The following is a 19,991-nucleotide window of genomic DNA, read 5'->3' as shown; positions in this document are numbered from 1 at the left end:
TCGACGCATTTTAACGTAAAACACGTGAGTTATCGCATAGATAACGATTCATTTGCAATTCGCGCATGGAATTTCAATAGTTTCGTTTCTGATGCAGATCAACGCTTGTTTGACGCTTTTTAACGTAAAACACGTGAGATATCGCATAGATAACGATTAATATGCAATTCTCGCTGTAAACGTCAATAGTTTCTTTTCTGATGAAGATCCACGCTTGTTTGACGCTTTTTAACGTAAACCACGTGAGATATCGCATAGATAGCGATTCCTTTGCAATTCGCGCTGGGATTTTCAATAGTTACGTTTCTGATGCAGATCAACGCTTGTTCGACGCTTTTTAACGTAAAACACGTGAGATATCGCATAGATAGCGATTCGTTTGCCTTTTGCGCTGGGAACTTCAATAGTTTCGTTTCTGATGCAGATCCACGCTTGTTTGACGCTTTTTAACTTAAAACACGTAAGATATCGCATAGATAACGATTCATTTGCAATTCGCGCTGGGAAATTCAATAGTTACGTTTCTGATGCAGATCAACCCTTGTTTGAAGCATTTTAACGTAAAACACGTGAGATATCGCATAGATAGCGATTCGTTTGCAATTCGAGCTGGGTACTTCAATAGTTGTGTTTCTGATGAAGATCCACGATTGTTCGACGCATTTTAACGTAAAACACGTGAGTTATCGCATAGATAACGATTCATTTGCAATTCGCGCAAAGAACTTCCATAGTTTCGTTTCTGATGCAGATCAACGCTTGTTTGACGCTTTTTAACGTAAAACACGTGAGATATCGCATAGATAACGATTAATTTGCAATTCTCGCTGTAAACGTCAATAGTTTCGTTTCTGATGAAGATCCATGCTTGTTTGACGCTTTTTAACGTAAAACACGTGTGATATCGCATAGATAGCGATTCGTTTGCCAATCGCGCTGGGATCTTCAATATTTATGTTTCTGATGCAGATCAACGTTTGTTCGACGCTTTTTAACGTAAAACACGTGAGATATCGCATAGATAACGATTCATTTGCAATTCGCGCAGGGAACTTCAATAGTTTCGTTTCTGATGCAGATCCACGCTTGTTTGACGATTCTTAACGTAAAACACGTAAGATATCGCATAGATAACGATTCATTTGCAATTCGCGCTGGGAACTTCAATAGTTATGTTTCTGATGCAGATCAACGTTTGTTCGACGCTTTTTAACGTAAAACACGTGAGATATCGCATAGATAACGATTCGTTTGCAATTCGCGCTGGGATCTTCAATAGTTACGTTTCTGATGCAGATCAACGCTTGTTCGACGCTTTTTAACGTAAAACACGTGAGATATCGCATAGATAACGATTCATATGCAATTCGCGCTGGGAACTTCAATAGTTATGTTTCTGATGCAGATCCACGCTTGTTTGACTCTTCTTAACGTAAAACACGTAAGATACCGCATAGATAACGATTCATTTGCAATTCGCGCTGGGAACTTCAATAGTTATGTTTCTGATGAAGATCCACGCTTGTTCGACGCATTTTAACGTAAAACACGTGAGTTATCGCATAGATAACGATTCATTTGCAATTCGCGCAGGGAATTTCAATAGTTTCGTTTCTGATGCAGATCAACGCTTGTTTGACGCTTTTTAACGTAAAACACGTGAGATATCGCATAGATAACGATTAATTTGCAATTCTCGCTGTAAACGTCAATAGTTTCGTTTCTGATGAAGATCCACGCTTGTTTGACGCTTTTTAACGTAAAACACGTGAGATATCGCATAGATAGCGATTCGTTTGCAATTCGCGCTGGGATTTTCAATAGTTACGTTTCTGATGCAGATCAACGCTTGTTCGACGCTTTTTAACGTAAAACACGTGAGATATCGCATAGATAGCGATTCGTTTGCATTTCGCGCTGGGAACTTCAATAGTTTCGTTTCTGATGCAGATCCACGCTTGTTTGACGCTTTTTAACTTAAAACACGTAAGATATCGCATAGATAACGATTCATTTGCAATTCGCGCTGGGAAATTCAATAGTTACGTTTCTGATGCAGATCAACCCTTGTTTGAAGCATTTTAACGTAAAACACGTGAGATATCGCATAGATAGCGATTCGTTTGCAATTCGAGCTGGGAACTTCAATAGATGTGTTTCTGATGAAGATCCACGCTTGTTCGACGCATTTTAACGTAAAACACGTGAGTTATCGCATAGATAACGATTCATTTGCAATTCGCGCAAGGAACTTCAATAGTTTCGTTTCTGATGCAGATCAACGCTTGTTTGACGCTTTTTAACGTAAAACACGTGAGATATCGCATAGATAACGATTAATTTGCAATTCTCGCTGTAAACGTCAATAGTTTCGTTTCTGAGGAAGATCCATGCTTGTTTGACGCTTTTTAACGTAAAACACGTGTGATATCGCATAGATAGCGATTCGTTTGCCAATCGCGCTGGGATCTTCAATATTTATGTTTCTGATGCAGATCAACGTTTGTTCGACGCTTTTTAACGTAAAACGCGTGAGATATCGCATAGATAAAGATTCATTTGCAATTCGCGCAGGGAACTTCAATAGTTTCGTTTCTGATGCAGATCCACGCTTGTTTGACGATTCTTAACGTAAAACACGTAAGATATCGCATAGATAACGATTCATTTGCAATTCGCGCTGGGAACTTCAATAGGTATGTTTCTGAGGCAGATCAACGTTTGTTCGACGCTTTTTAACGTAAAACACGTGAGATATCGCATAGATAACGATTCGTTTGCAATTCGCGCTGGGATCTTCAATAGTTACGTTTCTGATGCAGATCAACGCTTGTTCGACGCTTTTTAACGTAAAACACGTGAGATATCGCATAGATAACGATTCATTTGCAATTCGCGCTGGGAACTTCAATAGTTATGTTTCTGATGAAGATCCACGCTTGTTCGACGCATTTTAACGTAAAACACGTGAGTTATCGCATAGATATCGATTCATTTGCAATTCGCGCATGGAATTTCAATAGTTTCGTTTCTGATGCAGATCGACGCTTGTTTGACGCTTTTTAACGTAAAACACGTGAGATATCGCATAGATAACGATTAATTTGCAATTCTCGCTGTAAACGTCAATAGTTTCGTTTCTGATGAAGATCCACGCTTGTTTGACGCTTTTTAACGTAAAACACGTGAGATATCGCATAGATAGCGATTCGTTTGCAATTCGCGCTGGGATTTTCAATAGTTACGTTTCTGATGCAGATCAACGCTTGTTCGACGCTTTTTAACGTAAAACACGTGAGATATCGCATAGATATCGATTCGTTTGCATTTCGCGCTGGGAACGTCAATATCTTCGTTTCTGATGCAGATCAACGCTTGTTTGAAGCATTTTAACGTAAAACACGTGAGATTTCGAATAGATAGCGATTCAATGCAATTCGCGCTGGGAACTTCAATAGTTATGTTTCTGATGCAGATCTATGCTTGTTCGACGCTTATTAACGTAAAACACGTGAGATATCACATAGGTAACGATTCATTTGCAATTCGCGCTGGGTAATTCAATAGTTACGTTTCTCATGCAGATCAACGCTTGTTTGAAGCATTTTAACGTAAAACACGTGAGATATCGCATAGATAACGATTGATTTGCAATTCTCGCTGTAAATGTCAATATTTTCGTTTCTGATAAAGATCCACACTTGTTTGAAGCATTTTAACGTAAAACACGTGAGATATCGAATAGATAGCGAATCGTTTGCAATTCTCGCTGGGAACATCAATAGTTACGTTTCTGATGCAGATCTATGCTCGTTCGACGCTTATTAACGTAAAACATGTGAGATATCGCATAGATAACGATTCATTTACAATTCTCGATGTAAATGTCAATATTTTCGTTTCTGATAAAGATCCACACTTCTTTGAAGCATTTTAACGTAAAACACCTGAGATATCTCATAGATAACGATTCATTTGCAATTCTCGCTGTAAACGTCAATATCTTCGTTTCTGATGAAGATCCACGCTTGTTTGAAGCAGTTTAAAGTGAAACACGTGAGATATCGCATAGATAGCGATTCGTTTGCAATTCGCGCTGGGAACATCAATAGTTATGTTTCTGATGCAGATCTATGCTTGTTTGACGCTAATTAACGTAAAACAAGTGAGATGTTGCATAGATAAAGATTCATTTGCGATTCGCGCTGGGTAATTCAATAGTTACGTTTCTCATGCAGATCAACGCTTGTTTGAAGCATTTTAAGGTAAAACACGTGAGATATCGCATAGATAACGATTCGTTTGCAATTCTCGCTGTAAATGTCAATATTTTCGTTTCTGATAAAGATCCACAGTTGTTTGAAGCATTTTAACGTAAAACACGTGAGATATCGAATAGATAGCGATTCGTTTGCAATTCGCGCTGGGAACATCAATAGTTATGATTCTGATGCAGATCTATGCTTGTTCGACGCTTATTAAAGTAAAACAAGTGAGATATCGCATATATAACGATTCATTTGCAACTCGCGCTGGGAAAATCAATAGTTACGTTTCTCATGCAGATCAACGCTTGTTTGAAGCATTTTAACGTAAAACACGTGAGATATCGCATAGATAACGATTCATTTGCAATTCTCGCTGTAAACGTCAATATCTTTGTTTCTGATGAAAATCCACGCTTGTTTGAAGCATTTTAAGGTAAAACACGTGAGATATCGCATAGATAACGATTCGTTTGCAATTCGCGCTGGGAACATCAATAGTTATGTTTCTGATGCAGATCTATGCTTGTTCGACGCTTATTAACGTAAAACAAGTGAGATATCGCATAGATAACGATTCATTTGCAATTCGCGCTGGGAAATTCAATAGTTACGTTTCTGATGCAGATCAACGCTTGTTTGAAGCATTTTAACGTAAAACACGTGAGATTTCGCATAGATAGCGATTCAATGCAATTCGCGCTGGGAACTTCAATAGTTATGTTTCTGATGCAGATCTATGCTTGTTCGATTCTTATTAACGTAAAACACGTGAGATATCACATAGGTAACGATTCATATGCAATTCGCGCTGGGTAATTCAATAGTTACGTTTCTCATGGAGATCAACGCTTGTTTGACGCTTTTTAACGTAAATACGTGAGATATCGCATAAATAATGATTCATTTGCAATTCTCGCTGTAAACGTCAATATTTTCGTTTCTGATGAAGATCCATGCTTGTTTGAAGCATTCTAACGTAAAACACGTGAGATATCGCATAGATAGCGATTCGTTTGCAATTCGCGCTGGGAACTTCAATAGTTATGTTTCTGATGCAGATCAACGCTTGTTCGACGCTTTTTAACGTAAAACACGTGATATATCGCATAGATTGCGATTCGTTTGCAATTCTCGCTGGGAACATCAATAGTTATGTTTCTGATGCAGATCTATGCTCGTTCGACGCTTATTAACGTAAAACAAGTGAGATATCGCATAGATAACGATTCATTTACAATTCTCGATGTAAATGTCAATATTTTCGTTTCTGATAAAGATCCACACTTCTTTGAAGCATTTTAACGTAAAACACCTGAGATATCGCATAGATAACGATTCATTTGCAATTCTCGCTGTAAACGTCAATATCTTCGTTTCTGATGAAGATCCACGCTTGTTTGAAGCATTTTAAGGTAAAACACGTGAGATATCGCATAGATAGCGATTCGTTTGCAATTCGCGCTGGGAACATCAATAGTTATGTTTCTGATGCAGATCTATGCTTGTTCGACGCTTATTAACGTAAAACAAGTGAGATGTTGCATAGATAAAGATTCATTTGCGATTCGCGCTGGGTAATTCAATAGTTACGTTTCTCATGCAGATCAACGCTTGTTTGAAGCATTTTAAGGTAAAACACGTGAGATATCGCATAGATAACGATTCGTTTGCAATTCTCGCTGTAAATGTCAATATTTTCGTTTCTGATAAAGATCCACACTTGTTTGAAGCATTTTAACGTAAAACACGTGAGATATCGAATAGATAGCGATTCGTTTGCAATTCTCGCTGGGAACATCAATAGTTACGTTTCTGATGCAGATCTATGCTCGTTCGACGCTTATTAACGTAAAACATGTGAGATATCGCATAGATAACGATTCATTTACAATTCTCGATGTAAATGTCAATATTTTCGTTTCTGATAAAGATCCACACTTCTTTGAAGCATTTTAACGTAAAACACCTGAGATATCTCATAGATAACGATTCATTTGCAATTCTCGCTGTAAACGTCAATATCTTCGTTTCTGATGAAGATCCACGCTTGTTTGAAGCAGTTTAAAGTAAAACACGTGAGATATCGCATAGATAGCGATTCGTTTGCAATTCGCGCTGGGAACATCAATAGTTATGTTTCTGATGCAGATCTATGCTTGTTTGACGCTTATTAACGTAAAACAAGTGAGATGTTGCATAGATAAAGATTCATTTGCGATTCGCGCTGGGTAATTCAATAGTTACGTTTCTCATGCAGATCAACGCTTGTTTGAAGCATTTTAAGGTAAAACACGTGAGATATCGCATAGATAACGAATCGTTTGCAATTCTCGCTGTAAATGTCAATATTTTCGTTTCTGATAAAGATCCACACTTGTTTGAAGCATTTTAACGTAAAACACGTGAGATATCGAATAGATAGCGATTCGTTTGCAATTCGCGCTGGGAACATCAATAGTTATGATTCTGATGCAGATCTATGCTTGTTCGACGCTTATTAAAGTAAAACAAGTGAGATATCGCATAGATAACGATTCATTTGCAATTCGCGCTGGGAAAATCAATAGTTACGTTTCTCATGCAGATCAACGCTTGTTTGAAGCATTTTAACGTAAAACACGTGAGATATCGCATAGATAACGATTCATTTGCAATTCTCGCTGTAAACGTCAATATCTTCGTTTCTGATGAAGATCCACGCTTGTTTGAAGCATTTTAAGGTAAAACACGTGAGATATCGCATAGATAGCGATTCGTTTGCAATTCGCGCTGGGAACATCAATAGTTATGTTTCTGATGCAGATCTATGCTTGTTCGACGCTTATTAACGTAAAACAAGTGAGGTATCGCATAGATAACGATTCATTTGCAATTCGCGCTGGGAAATTCAATAGTTACGTTTCTGATGCAGATCAACGCTTGTTTGAAGCATTTTAACGTAAAACACGTGAGATTTCGCATAGATAGCGATTCAATGCAATTCGCGCTGGGAACTTCAATAGTTATGTTTCTGATGCAGATCTATGCTTGTTCGATGCTTATTAACGTAAAACACGTGAGATATCACATAGGTAACGATTCATTTGCAATTCGCGCTGGGTAATTCAATAGTTACGTTTCTCATGGAGATCAACGCTTGTTTGACGCTCTTTAACGTAAATACGTGAGATATCGCATAGATAATGATTCATTTGCAATTCTCGCTGTAAACGTCAATATTTTCGTTTCTGATGAAGATCCATGCTTGTTTGAAGCATTTTAACGTAAAACACGTGAGATATCGCATAGATAGCGATTCGTTTGCAATTCGCGCTGGGAACTTCAATAGTTATGTTTCTGATGCAGATCAACGCTTGTTCGACGCTTTTTAACGTAAAACACGTGATATATCGCATAGATTGCGATTCGTTTGCAATTCTCGCTGGGAACATCAATAGTTATGTTTCTGATGCAGATCTATGCTCGTTCGACGCTTATTAACGTAAAACAAGTGAGATATCGCATAGATAACGATTCATTTACAATTCTCGATGTAAATGTCAATATTTTCGTTTCTGATGAAGATCCACACTTGTTTGAAGCATTTTAACGTAAAACACGTGAGATATCGCATAGATAACGATTCATTTGCAATTCTCGCTGTAAACGTCAATATCTTCGTTTCTGATGAAGATCCACGCTTGTTTGAAGCATTTTAAGGTAAAACACGTGAGATATCGCATAGATAGCGATTCGTTTGCAATTCGCGCTGGGAACATCAATAGTTATGTTTCTGATGCAGATCTATGCTTGTTTGACGCTTATTATCGTAAAACAAGTGAGATGTTGCATAGATAAAGATTCATTTGCGATTCGCGCTGGGTAATTCAATAGTTACGTTTCTCAAGGAGATCAACGCTTGTTTGAAGCATTTTAACGTAAAACACGTGAGATATCGCATAGATAACGTTTCATTTGCAATTCTCGCTGTAAACGTCAATATTTTCGTTTCTGATGAAGATCTACGCTTGTTTGAAGCATTTTAACGTAAAACACGTGAGATATCGCATAGTTAGCGATTCGTTTGCAATTCCCGCTGGGAAAAATCAATAGTTATGTTTCTTATGCAGATCTATGCTTGTTCGACGCTTATTAACGTAAAACACGTGAGATATCACAGAGATAACGATTCATTTGCCATTCGCGCTGGGAAATTCAATAGTTACGTTTCTCATGCAGATCAACGCTTGTTTGAAGCATTTTAACGTAAAACACGTGAGATATCGCATAGATAACGATTCATTTGCAATTCTCGCTGTAAACGTCAATATCTTCGTTTCTGATGAAGATCCACACTTGTTTGAAGCATTTTAACGTAAAACACGTGAGATATCGCATAGATAGCGATTCGTTTGCAATTCGCGCTGGGAACATCAATAGTTACATTTCTGATGCAGATCTATCCTTGTTCGACGCTTATTAACGTAAAACAAGTGAGATATCGCATAGATAACGATTCATTTGCAATTCGAGCTGGGAAATTCAATAGCTACGTTTATGATGCAGATCAACGCATGTTTGAAGCATTTTAACGTAAAACACGTGAGATTTCGCATAGATAGCGATTCGTTTGGAATTCGCGCTGGGAACTTCAATTGTTATGTTTCTGATGCAGATCTATGCTTGTTCGACGCTTATTAACGTAAAACACGTGAGATATCACATAGATAACGATTCATTTGCAATTCGCGTTGGGAAATTCAATAGTTACGTTTCTCATGCAGATCAACGCTTGTTTGAAGCATTTTAACGTAAAACACGTGTGATATTGCATACCTAACGATTCATTTGCAATTCTCGATGTAAACGTCAATATTTTCGTTTCTGATGAAGATCCACACTTGTTTGAAGCATTTTAACGTAAAACACGTGAGATATCGCATAGATAGCGATTCGTTTGCAAATCGCGCTGGGAACATCAATAGTTATGTTTCTGATGCAGATCTATGCTTGTTCGACGCTTATTAACGTAAAACAAGTGAGATATCGCATAGATAACGATTCATTTGCAATTCGCGCTGGGAAAATCAATAGTTACGTTTCTCAGGCAGATCAACGCTTGTTTGAAGCATTTTAACGTAAAACACGTGAGATTTCGCATAGATAGCGATTCGTTTGCAATTCGCGCTGGGAACTACAATAGTTATGTTTCTGATGCAGATCTATGCTTGTTCGACGCTTTTTAACGTATAACAAGTGAGATATTGCATAGATAACGATTCATTTGCAATTCGCGCAGGCAACTTCAATAGTTTCGTTTCTTATGCAGATCAACGCTTGTTTGACGCTTTTTAACGTAAATACGTGAGATATCGCATAGATAATGATTCATTTGCAATTCTCGCTGTAAACGTCAATATTTTCGTTTCTGATGAAGATCCATGCTTGTTTGAAGCATTTTAACGTAAAACACGTGAGATATCGCATAGATAGCGATTCGTTTGCAATTCGCGCTGGGAACTTCAATAGTTATCTTTCTGATGCAGATCAACGCTTGTTCGACGCTTTTTAACGTAAAACACGTGATATATCGCATAGATTGCGATTCGTTTGCAATTCGCGCTGGGAACATCAATAGTTATGTTTCTGATGCAGATCTATGCTTGTTCGACGCTTATTAACGTAAAACAAGTGAGATATCGCATAGATAACGATTCATTTGCAATTCGCGCTGGGAAATTCAATAGTTACGTTTCTCATGCAGATCAACGCTTGTTTGAAGCATTTTAACGTAAAACACGTGAGATATCGCATAGATAACGATTCATTTGCAATTCTCGCAGTAAACGTCAATAGTTTCCTTTCTGATGAAGATCCACGCTTGTTTGAAGCATTTTAACGTAAAACACGTGAGATATCGCATAGATAGCGATTCGTTTGCAATTCGCGCTGGGATGATCAATAGTTATGTTTCTGATGCAGATCTATGCTTGTTCGACGCTTATTAACGTAAAACACGTGAGATATCACATAGATAACGATTCATTTGCAATTCGCGTTGGGAAATTCAATAGTTACGTTTCTCATGCAGATCAACGCTTGTTTGAAGCATTTTAACGTAAAACACGTGAGATATCGCATAGATAACGATTCATTTGCAATTCTCGATGTAAACGTCAATATTTTCGTTTCTGATGAAGATCCACACTTGTTTGAAGCATTTTAACGTAAAACACGTGAGATATCGCATAGATAGCGATTCGTTTGCAATTCGCGCTGGGAACATCAATAGTTATGTTTCTGATGCAGATCTATGCTTGTTCGACGCTTATTAACGTAAAACAAGTGAGATATCGCATAGATAACGATTCATTTGCAATTCGGCTGGGAAAATCAATAGTTACGTTTCTCATACAGATCAACGCTTGTTTGAAGCATTTTAACGTAAAACACGTGAGATTTCGCATAGATAGCGATTCGTTTGCAATTCGCGCTGGGAACTTCAATAGTTATGTTTCTGATGCAGATCTATGCTTGTTCGACGCTTTTTAACGTATAACAAGTGAGATATTGCATAGATAACGATTCATTTGCAATTCGCGCAGGCAACTTCAATAGTTTCGTTTCTTATGCAGATCAACGCTTGTTTGACCCTTTTTAACGTAAATACGTGAGATATCGCATAGATAACGATTCATTTGCAATTCTCGCTGTAAACGTCAATATCTTCGTTTCTGATGAAGATCTACGCTTGTTTGAAGCATTTTAACGTAAAACACGTGAGATATCGCATAGATAGCGATTCGTTTGCAATTCCCGCTGGGAACTTCAATAGTTATGTTTCTGATGCAGATCAACGCTTGTTCGACGCTTTTTAACGTAAAACACGTGATATATCGCATAGATTGCGATTCGTTTGCAATTCGCGCTGGGAACATCAATAGTTATGTTTCTGATGCAGATCTATGCTTGTTCGACGCTTATTAACGTAAAACAAGTGAGATATCGCATAGATAACGATTCATTTGCAATTCGCGATGGGAAATTCAATAGTTACGTTTCTCATGCAGATCAACGCTTGTTTGAAGCATTTTAACGTAATACACGTGAGATATCGCATAGATAACGATTCATTTGCAATTCTCGCTGTAAACGTCAATAGTTTCCTTTCTGATGAAGATCCACGCTTGTTTGAAGCATTTTAACGTAAAACACGTGAGATATCGCATAGATAGCTATTCGTTTGCAATACGCGCTGTGAACTTCAGTAGTTATGTTTCTGATGCAGATCAAAGCTTGTTTGACGTGTTTTAACGTAAAACACGTGAGATATCGCATAGATAACGATTCATTTGCAATTCGCGCAGGCAACTTCAATAGATTCGTTTCTGATGCAGATCAACGCTTGTTTGACGCTTTTTAACGTAAAACACGTGAGATATCACATAGATAACGATTCATTTGCAATTCGTGCTGGGAACTTCAATAGTTATGTTTCTGATGCAGATCAACGCTTGTTCGACGCTTTTTAACGTAAAACACGTGAGATATCGCATAGATAACGATTCATTTGCAATTCGCGCAGGCAACTTCAATAGATTCGTTTCTGATGCAGATCAACGCTTGTTTGACGTGTTTTAACGTAAAACACGTGAGATATCACATAGATAACGATTCATTTGCAATTCGTGCTGGGAACTTCAATAGTTATGTTTCTGATGCAGATCAACGCTTGTTCGACGCTTATTAACGTAAAACAAGTGAGATATCGCATAGATAACGATTCATTTGCAATTCGCGCTGGGAAAATCAATAGTTACGTTTCTCATGCAGATTAACGCTTGTTTGAAGCATTTTAACGTAAAACACGTGAGATATCGCATAGATAACGATTCATTTGCAATTCGCGCAGGCAACTTCAATAGTTTCGTTTCTGATGCAGATCAACGCTTGTTTGACGCTTTTTAACGTAAAACACGTGAGATATCGCATAGTGTGACGTCCCGTCATTTTTTTTTCCCTGTTGTACGAAATTCTCTAAAATTTTAATGTAAAATCAATCAGATGTTTGACAAAGTTAAAGTAGCATTGAACAAACTTTAGTGACACAAGTTAAAACTCATCTTACACCATTTAAATCAGTCTTAACCGAACGAATAACCGACCCGCGAGACCGTGCGAACCTCGCGAGCCGTTTAACAGATCAAACTTGGAACCGACCAATTGATTGCATCTCTCATTCTAACGCCACGAAGAACTAACCAATAACTTCAAGGATTTGACATTTAAACCTTTGATGGCAGTTCTGGAGCGATCCAGGCTACCAATCAAATAATTTTCATATAATTATTACTCTGTCGACAACTAATAAGCATTCAATAACGGAATTACGATTTTTCACTAGTTATATTATTTAACCGTTTTATGACTGTAGCTATTATCTTATCGTTTTGCTACAATTTTATTATTTTGCTTCAATGTTTTTTTTGTTACTGAACTTTATTATCAGCCCCCACTATATTTGGGATGGCAAAACTATAATCTATTCTTTTGCACAATTGTTCAACTATTACCATTCTTGCGACCGTAACACGTGTATTAACCGCGTTGCGATTTTTAACCGATAGAATATAAGTTAGCTTTAAGATATTTCAGTTTAAATTTTGCAATCATGACAAACGTATGACTCCGTTTGTAGTGATCAACCAAGGTAAGAATATTGCCTTAACCCTTTCTTCTTTCCATCCTGACAAGACAGATTTGAAATGACACATTTTGAAACATAAATAATTTTACACTTACCTGCCTACTCTTGACGCCTTGACTAATCGATGGCAGCATGGTTTCCAACTCTTAAAATTAAAATTCTAATAACCAAGGACGTGTTAAAATCAACTAAACAACTTTTGGTCAAATAATGTCTTGGTTGCCGGCACAATGATACCCATACAAATGTGAATACCTAGTTTTGTTAAAAATACAATTTTAAAATAATTAATATTAAATTTTTGGTGAATAAAATAAATTTGATTTCTATAAATTCTCCAACTATTAGCCACACTCTACATGTTACACTGAATAGAATTATTTTCAAAAATTTAATATCTTAAAAATATTTAGTACCTCAAAATTTTGATCGACAAGCTAAAATTTTTATATGACATTAATTGCGTAATCTCTCGCTCTGAACACGAGAACCGCAGTCCCATGCCCATAACTTAAATAAATTTTCAATAGTAAATAAATAAACTAGAATAATTTTATTAAAAAACCTAAACTATACAGTTAGTTTCGGTACACAACCCGCATTAGGACATTTATAAAATCGGGATGAAATAATACCATTTTCTTAGTTTTATCATAACTACAAAATTTTTGACCGATAACCCCAAAAACTCATGGGACATAAAATTACTAATAATTGAAGGTCTAAACAATCACACAGGAAGTATGCCCAAATTTAACTTATTTAACCCAAAATAATATAACAATATCAAAAATTTTACGATGACTAGGTGAGCTATGTATTGACATTAACACCGTTTTACCTCCTCTATAAGCCCATACTAATATTTATCACCCGTATTAATATTTACAATAAACTTTTAATTTGTTTAAACAAAATATAAATCTAGAATTTTTATAAATCTTATCGTACAACTTCTTTGGACCCCTAGAATTCAACTATACTCCTTTTGTTTGAATCAAAAATATCAACTTTTCTAATTGTTTAAACAAACAATTTATTAAAAATTCAGGATATACATTAGAAGCGCCTTCCTCGAAAATAATTTTAGGAATTTGTTTGAACTCTTAATCTCTAACCGTTTCGGAGATAGGAATTTTCAAAGTTGCTCACCCCCCCCTCCCCCCTTCGCTCAAACTGCACTCCGCAAGAAAGGAAGCAGAGCCGAACACTATGGACATACTCCCGACTTCGAAATAATTTTTTCTCAAAATTACCCCCTCAGATCAAAATCACCCCCATAAGAAAAATTACCCCTTAAGTAGTTAGCAACAACCCCCTAGGTTTCGAATTTTTCCAACAAATAGTTTAAAAGTAATAAATTTTTAAAGTGAATATCTTATGTATCACTCATATACCTCGTGTGTCTCACATACTTTATATATTGAATACCCTATATATATATAAAGTTACCCCTATGTCAAAATTAAGGGTTGAACATAATATCTAATTAATTAGAATCATAAAATGACCCTGTAGTTCAATTTTCATAGCGATATTTTAAACGGTTTAAGAATAAATACATTTTGCATTTTATAATTAATAACAATTAACCTCAGAAGAATAAAAATGTTATCAAACTATTCGGAATTAAAAACTATATTTACGATTTAAATTTCACGTCTTTAACTTAAATAGTTTAGAAGCAATTCAAAAGTTATTTAAGAAACTTAATAAATTTTTATTGCAAAAACGGCTACACATGAAAAGCTCGCACTTATATCTTTTATTCATATGGACCTAAGGATCATTATGCATTATAGGACTGAGCTCTAAGTAACTCCAATTTATTATAAAAAATTCCGTTAATAATAAAACTTTAATTGTTTATAACAACTAAACGATCAACCCTACGACTTTAAAGTATTATTAAAAAACAAAAAGCATAAAGTAAAGAATACTTTCCTAAAATTTCAACTCTTCAAGATTAATAGTTTTTACAATATAAAATTCCAAATTTTCATGTTATACGCGAACTTCAGTATGACAAAATGGCGTATACACAGGGTACACGAGAAACGCATAGCCTTATACTTGTAAAATATGAACCTTTTCCATGTAAATCTCATTAGATTTCTATAACGGTCAAATTAAAAATAATATTTTGTTATTATTAAAATTTTTATTTTATAATTTTTACTTGAAAACGTAACGACTAATACAATTGTTAATTAAGAATTATTGTATAAGACATATATCAAATAAGTTGTAGATTATCATAGCTACACGAACTTGCCGAAATTATATAAAGTCAGCAAAAATAGTCAGTCGCCAAAACAAACTTCCTATAACATAAAGTATATTGTTTATTAAAACCTAACAAATTAACAATTGTCCATCTAATAAACAATTCTCATTAATAAACGCTCCTTGCCGATGAAATTAACTATTTTGTAAGATAGCGTAAATGAAGAATATTTGGTACAAAAACCCGCTCTATACTTTAAAGCATATCTGAAATATGTCATTTTGCTAAGTTAATATTTTATTACAATTAAACAATACATCTCTTAATCACTAAACTTAAATACGATTTAAAACAAACATTAAGGAACACACTTGCAAAATTTCAAAACTTTTTATGTATTAGTTTAAAAGTTATTAACTTATAAAATAAGAACGGTATAAAATCACTTTTCACTGCACATGCATACACTCACACATACACACAGCATGTACGTGAGTGCCTACTACATAGACAAGTCAAATAAGAACACTCTTTAAATAATACATATTTAACATTTTTGATACGGGCACATAAAAGGAAATGATATTTTACAATTAAGGGTTCAATTTCACATATCTAGCTCAATTAGTTAACTAACAAGTTCAATTTGCAACTAACGATTACAACAGGTATATCGCACTTTAAGCAAGCGAGGAATCTTCATAGTCGTATCTTCTCAGCGACGGCTTGCGAGCTCAAGTAACAGATCTAAAATCAGATTAAAACCTGTTAAACTATAACAATTATTATTAACAATTAACAAATAACGGTAAATAATTTGATTTACAATTGCAAATAAATTTCTCCGATCATAAAATCAACTTAAAAAGGAAATAATTCTTTGATATAAGAAATCACGGATAATACATGTAATGTAAAAATAACGTAAAAGGTAAAGCTTATTACTGCTAAACCCCCTTCCCCCTCATCGTCAGACTTAACGTCAACGTAGAATGAACCTTTGTGAACATGCTTGCCAAATTTCATTTTGCCAAGTTTACCCATTTCTGAATTGTAGATGTTACAAGTCACATAGAATAGACCGAAATTTGCCACGGCAAGCTCTTGCCGTCGGACACCGACACACGCACACACACAAAGCAACGCACGGATGTACGCAAATACATAGGCAGTGTTCAAATTGAAACCACTTTTTCGGCAACACTTACACATTTCTTACCACTTCCCCAAGCAAGACAATGATTCTATACATCTAAATACTAAATCTCGTATTTTTCTGATTTACCGTTCAAGAACTACAATAAAAAATATATTCAAAATCATATGCAATACCCATAGAGCATCCTCTTGAAGCATAGGTGATGCGGCCTCAGTGACAAATACGTCACGCGAATGATAAAGTAATATAAACAAATTCTCTCAGTTCAATTTAGTACAACGCCACGGACAAAACGTTGCAGGTGGAAGCCTAATTTAATTAAAACAAATTCATATTTTACAATATCTATGGACACAATATATAAGTTAACAGATACTACCATTTTTTAACTACAAATTAAGGTAAAGAAATTAAAATATTATAATAAAAGATGCATCTTGCTTCTAGAAACAATATAGGAAAGGAAATAAATTAATAAAGGTCTCCATTAATTTTTGAACAAATTTTAATAGTGAACTAATATATATAGATATACAGGTATGCATTACGCCTATGTACGAACAGACAGACAGACGAATTTTCTTAATTGACATATTACACGATTCCCACCTATTCCCTTCAATAGGCAATATTTTTATACACTTAAGTTTAAAATTCTATAAGAATCGGATAACCCGTTCAGGAAATATAAAGCTTTCTTTCTTTAAAATATTGCATAGGCATATGCGAAGTATAAAGTCAAAGAAGCGAAATAAATATAAATTGGATTCAGATACAGCTCCGAAACTATTGATCCTAAAAATATGATACTTTGTACACAAAAACTTCTTGTGGTACAAAAACTTAATACCAAGTCTTAAATCTTTACCTTTATTAGTTTCAGAAATTTTAATTTTCGAGTTAGCTGAATAAAGTCGCTAAAGAGAAATATACATAAAAATGGATCTAGACCTAGCTTCGAAACTATTGATCCTAGGAATATGATATCTTATATACAAAAACTTCTTGTGATACTAAAGCTTAATACCAAGTTTCAAATCTTTAACTTCATTAGTTTTGAAAATATTGATTTTTGAATTTTGAAATTTTTCAACGTAGATGTCAAATATATGAAGTGGACCCAGATACAGATCCGAAACTATTGCCCCTAGAAATATGAAACTTTATACGCAAAAGCTTCTTGTGATACTAAAACTTAATACCAAGTTTCAAATCTTTAACTTCATTAGTTTTGAAAATATTGATTTTTGAATTTTGAAATTTTTCAACGTAGATGTCAAATATATGAAGTGGACCCAGATACAGATTCGAAACTATTGCTCCTAGAAATATGAAACTTTATACGCAAAAGCTTCTTGTGATACTAAAACTTAATACCAAATTTCAAATCTTCAACCTTATTAGTTTCGAAGATTTTGATTTTTCCTTATTAGCTAAGTATAAAGTCGATAAAGCGAAATACATAAAAATGGACCTAGACCCAGCTTTGAAACTATTGATCCTAGGAATATAAAATTTTACACACAAAAACTTCTTGTGGTACTAAAGCTTAATACCAAGTCTCAAATCTTCAACCTTATTAGTTTTGAAAATATTAATTTTTAAAATTTGAAAATTTTTGACAGGTAACCTCTAATATGAGAACACTCTTATATTTAATTTTTATAAATCATTGATAACGGAGTGATAAAAGTATAACAATTAGGATTGTATTCAAGCCCTACAATCCTACGTCAAACCGTTTTCCAGCAATCGACCATTTTATTGAGCATTCTCGCCGTGAAAGCAAGAGAGAGGTACTTATGCATAAGCCTATGTAGAAAAAATTCATTTTCTTTCCGATTCAATTACGCGCAAACAGATGGTCGCAACTTTACAGAAATATACAGTTAAACTAATTAAGCACCCGACTTTATGTTTAAAATATTTTTATTGCAAAATTTAAACAATTTATAATAATAATCGAATTTTTTGTTTTATCGTTGAATTATATGTATTAGATTAATGTAATGCATACCGACGATACAACTTATTATTCTCGTTATTTTAAGCTGAAAATTATATTGTTTAAACAATTGCGTTTATTTTAAAATGTATATTAAGGAACAAAGAACTGTGCTCACGGATTCACTTAGAGAAAAGGAGGAGCTTGCTGCTTCCCCTACGATCGCACGGTGGGGAACGGCGTGCCCCTCTAACGCTTTTCGCGCACTCATAAATACGCGCCCCGCGGAACAATTTCGGCTCTTTATTCTGATTCTCTCGGAGTGAGTCCGTAAGTGCGGCAGGGACGTCCGTGGAGACTTTGTTTCTCGAGTCGTCTCTTGCTATGCACTTTGACATTAGCAATTTGGCTCTTCATTCTGATTTTCTCGGAGCGAGTCCGTAGGTGCGGTAAGGACGTCCGTGGAAACTTTGTTTCTCGAGTCGTCTCTTGCTATGCACTTTGACATCAACGCGGCTCCTCGTTCTGGTCTTTTCGGAGTGAATCCCTGAGTGCGGTAAGGACGTCCGTGGAAACTTTGTTTCTCGAGTCGTCTCTTGCTATGCATTTTGACAATCAGCGTATTTGAGAATAAAGTCTTGAACGCAACTACGAGCCTTGAAGAATCGTCGACTTATTATTTTATCCCTGCCTTGAGCTAGAAGCCACTGCAGAGGTCTGCTACTTCATCTGCTACGTTCCAGAGCTGACGTGAGCAGTCTTGTCTTGTTTTGTCTTGTTGAAAATCGACGAGGAAATATAAAAAGGGTAAGTTGCTAATACATTAACATACTAATATAAATATATAAATATATATATATATATATGTGTAACACTATATGTACGTATATATGTGTACTTACGCTGAATGTTAAAACGGCCCCTTTTGTATCAAGCATCCATTTGACAAATTTATATTGACAATCTAGTATCCCCTATATTGTAACTGCACTCATGTATTTCCCCCCCCCTTGTCTACGTACTCATGAAATTTAAAAAATTAATATCTTTGATTTAGAATAAAATAATCAAATAAAACCTTACGGGCCTCTTTGTTATAATATTTTGATTCAATTTAAATAATTTTCAATATATCTAGTGTCTCAGAAATCAGAACTTAGAGAAAAACTTAAGAAATCCATATGACAATAAATTTGCCATATTTTGAAACTGTGAACATCTCTAAGTAACTATTGTGGAAAAAGAGAGGAAGAAAAATAGAAAATTTTAAATAACTAATTTATGTATCCAGTGACTTGGAAATAAAATTGCACACATATATATGTATATGTCAGAAATTTGCATGTATCAGAATTTTGTGATGAATAATTTGACATTGACATTGTCTCACATTACTATATCTAGTGGCTTTGAAAAGGAAATAAAAATTATACATTTTGTAAAAATTTGACATAGTGAAAGTAATACATTAAATCACGCGTATCTTGAAGATTCTTGTTAAAATAAACCAATTTTCACAATTTATGTTGAAAATTTAGCACAATAATCTTGCAAAAAAAATTAAATTCAGTAACTTCAGTGAAAGTGATAAGTGAAACTGAAAAGGTCTCTTCTCGCAAACAGACCTCTGTCAATTTTTTTTTTGGGAAATAAAACTTAGAATATTTTCCCATCAAGAATTCTTGAACTACCTGACACCTTATATC

General features: G+C 35.1%; 1 long non-coding RNA gene across 1 annotated transcript; it reads right to left on the bottom strand.

The window, feature by feature from the left end:
• Positions 1 to 15,457: 15,457 nt before the first annotated feature.
• On the bottom strand, positions 15,458 to 18,989 carry LOC120359853. The gene is made up of 3 exons (XR_005576639.1): positions 18,464 to 18,989; positions 16,514 to 16,649; positions 15,458 to 15,928 (listed from the first exon to the last, which is right to left on the bottom strand). It is a non-coding gene; the product is annotated as an uncharacterized LOC120359853 (long non-coding RNA).
• Between the last annotated feature and the right edge of the window lie 1,002 nt (positions 18,990 to 19,991).

Source organism: Solenopsis invicta, unplaced genomic scaffold (assembly GCF_016802725.1).
Source record: "Solenopsis invicta isolate M01_SB unplaced genomic scaffold, UNIL_Sinv_3.0 scaffold_113, whole genome shotgun sequence".
NCBI classification, from domain to species: Eukaryota; Metazoa; Arthropoda; class Insecta; order Hymenoptera; family Formicidae; genus Solenopsis; species Solenopsis invicta.
The sequence above is the reverse complement of the archived record's forward strand: the minus strand, read 5'-3'. Positions and strand labels throughout refer to the sequence as shown.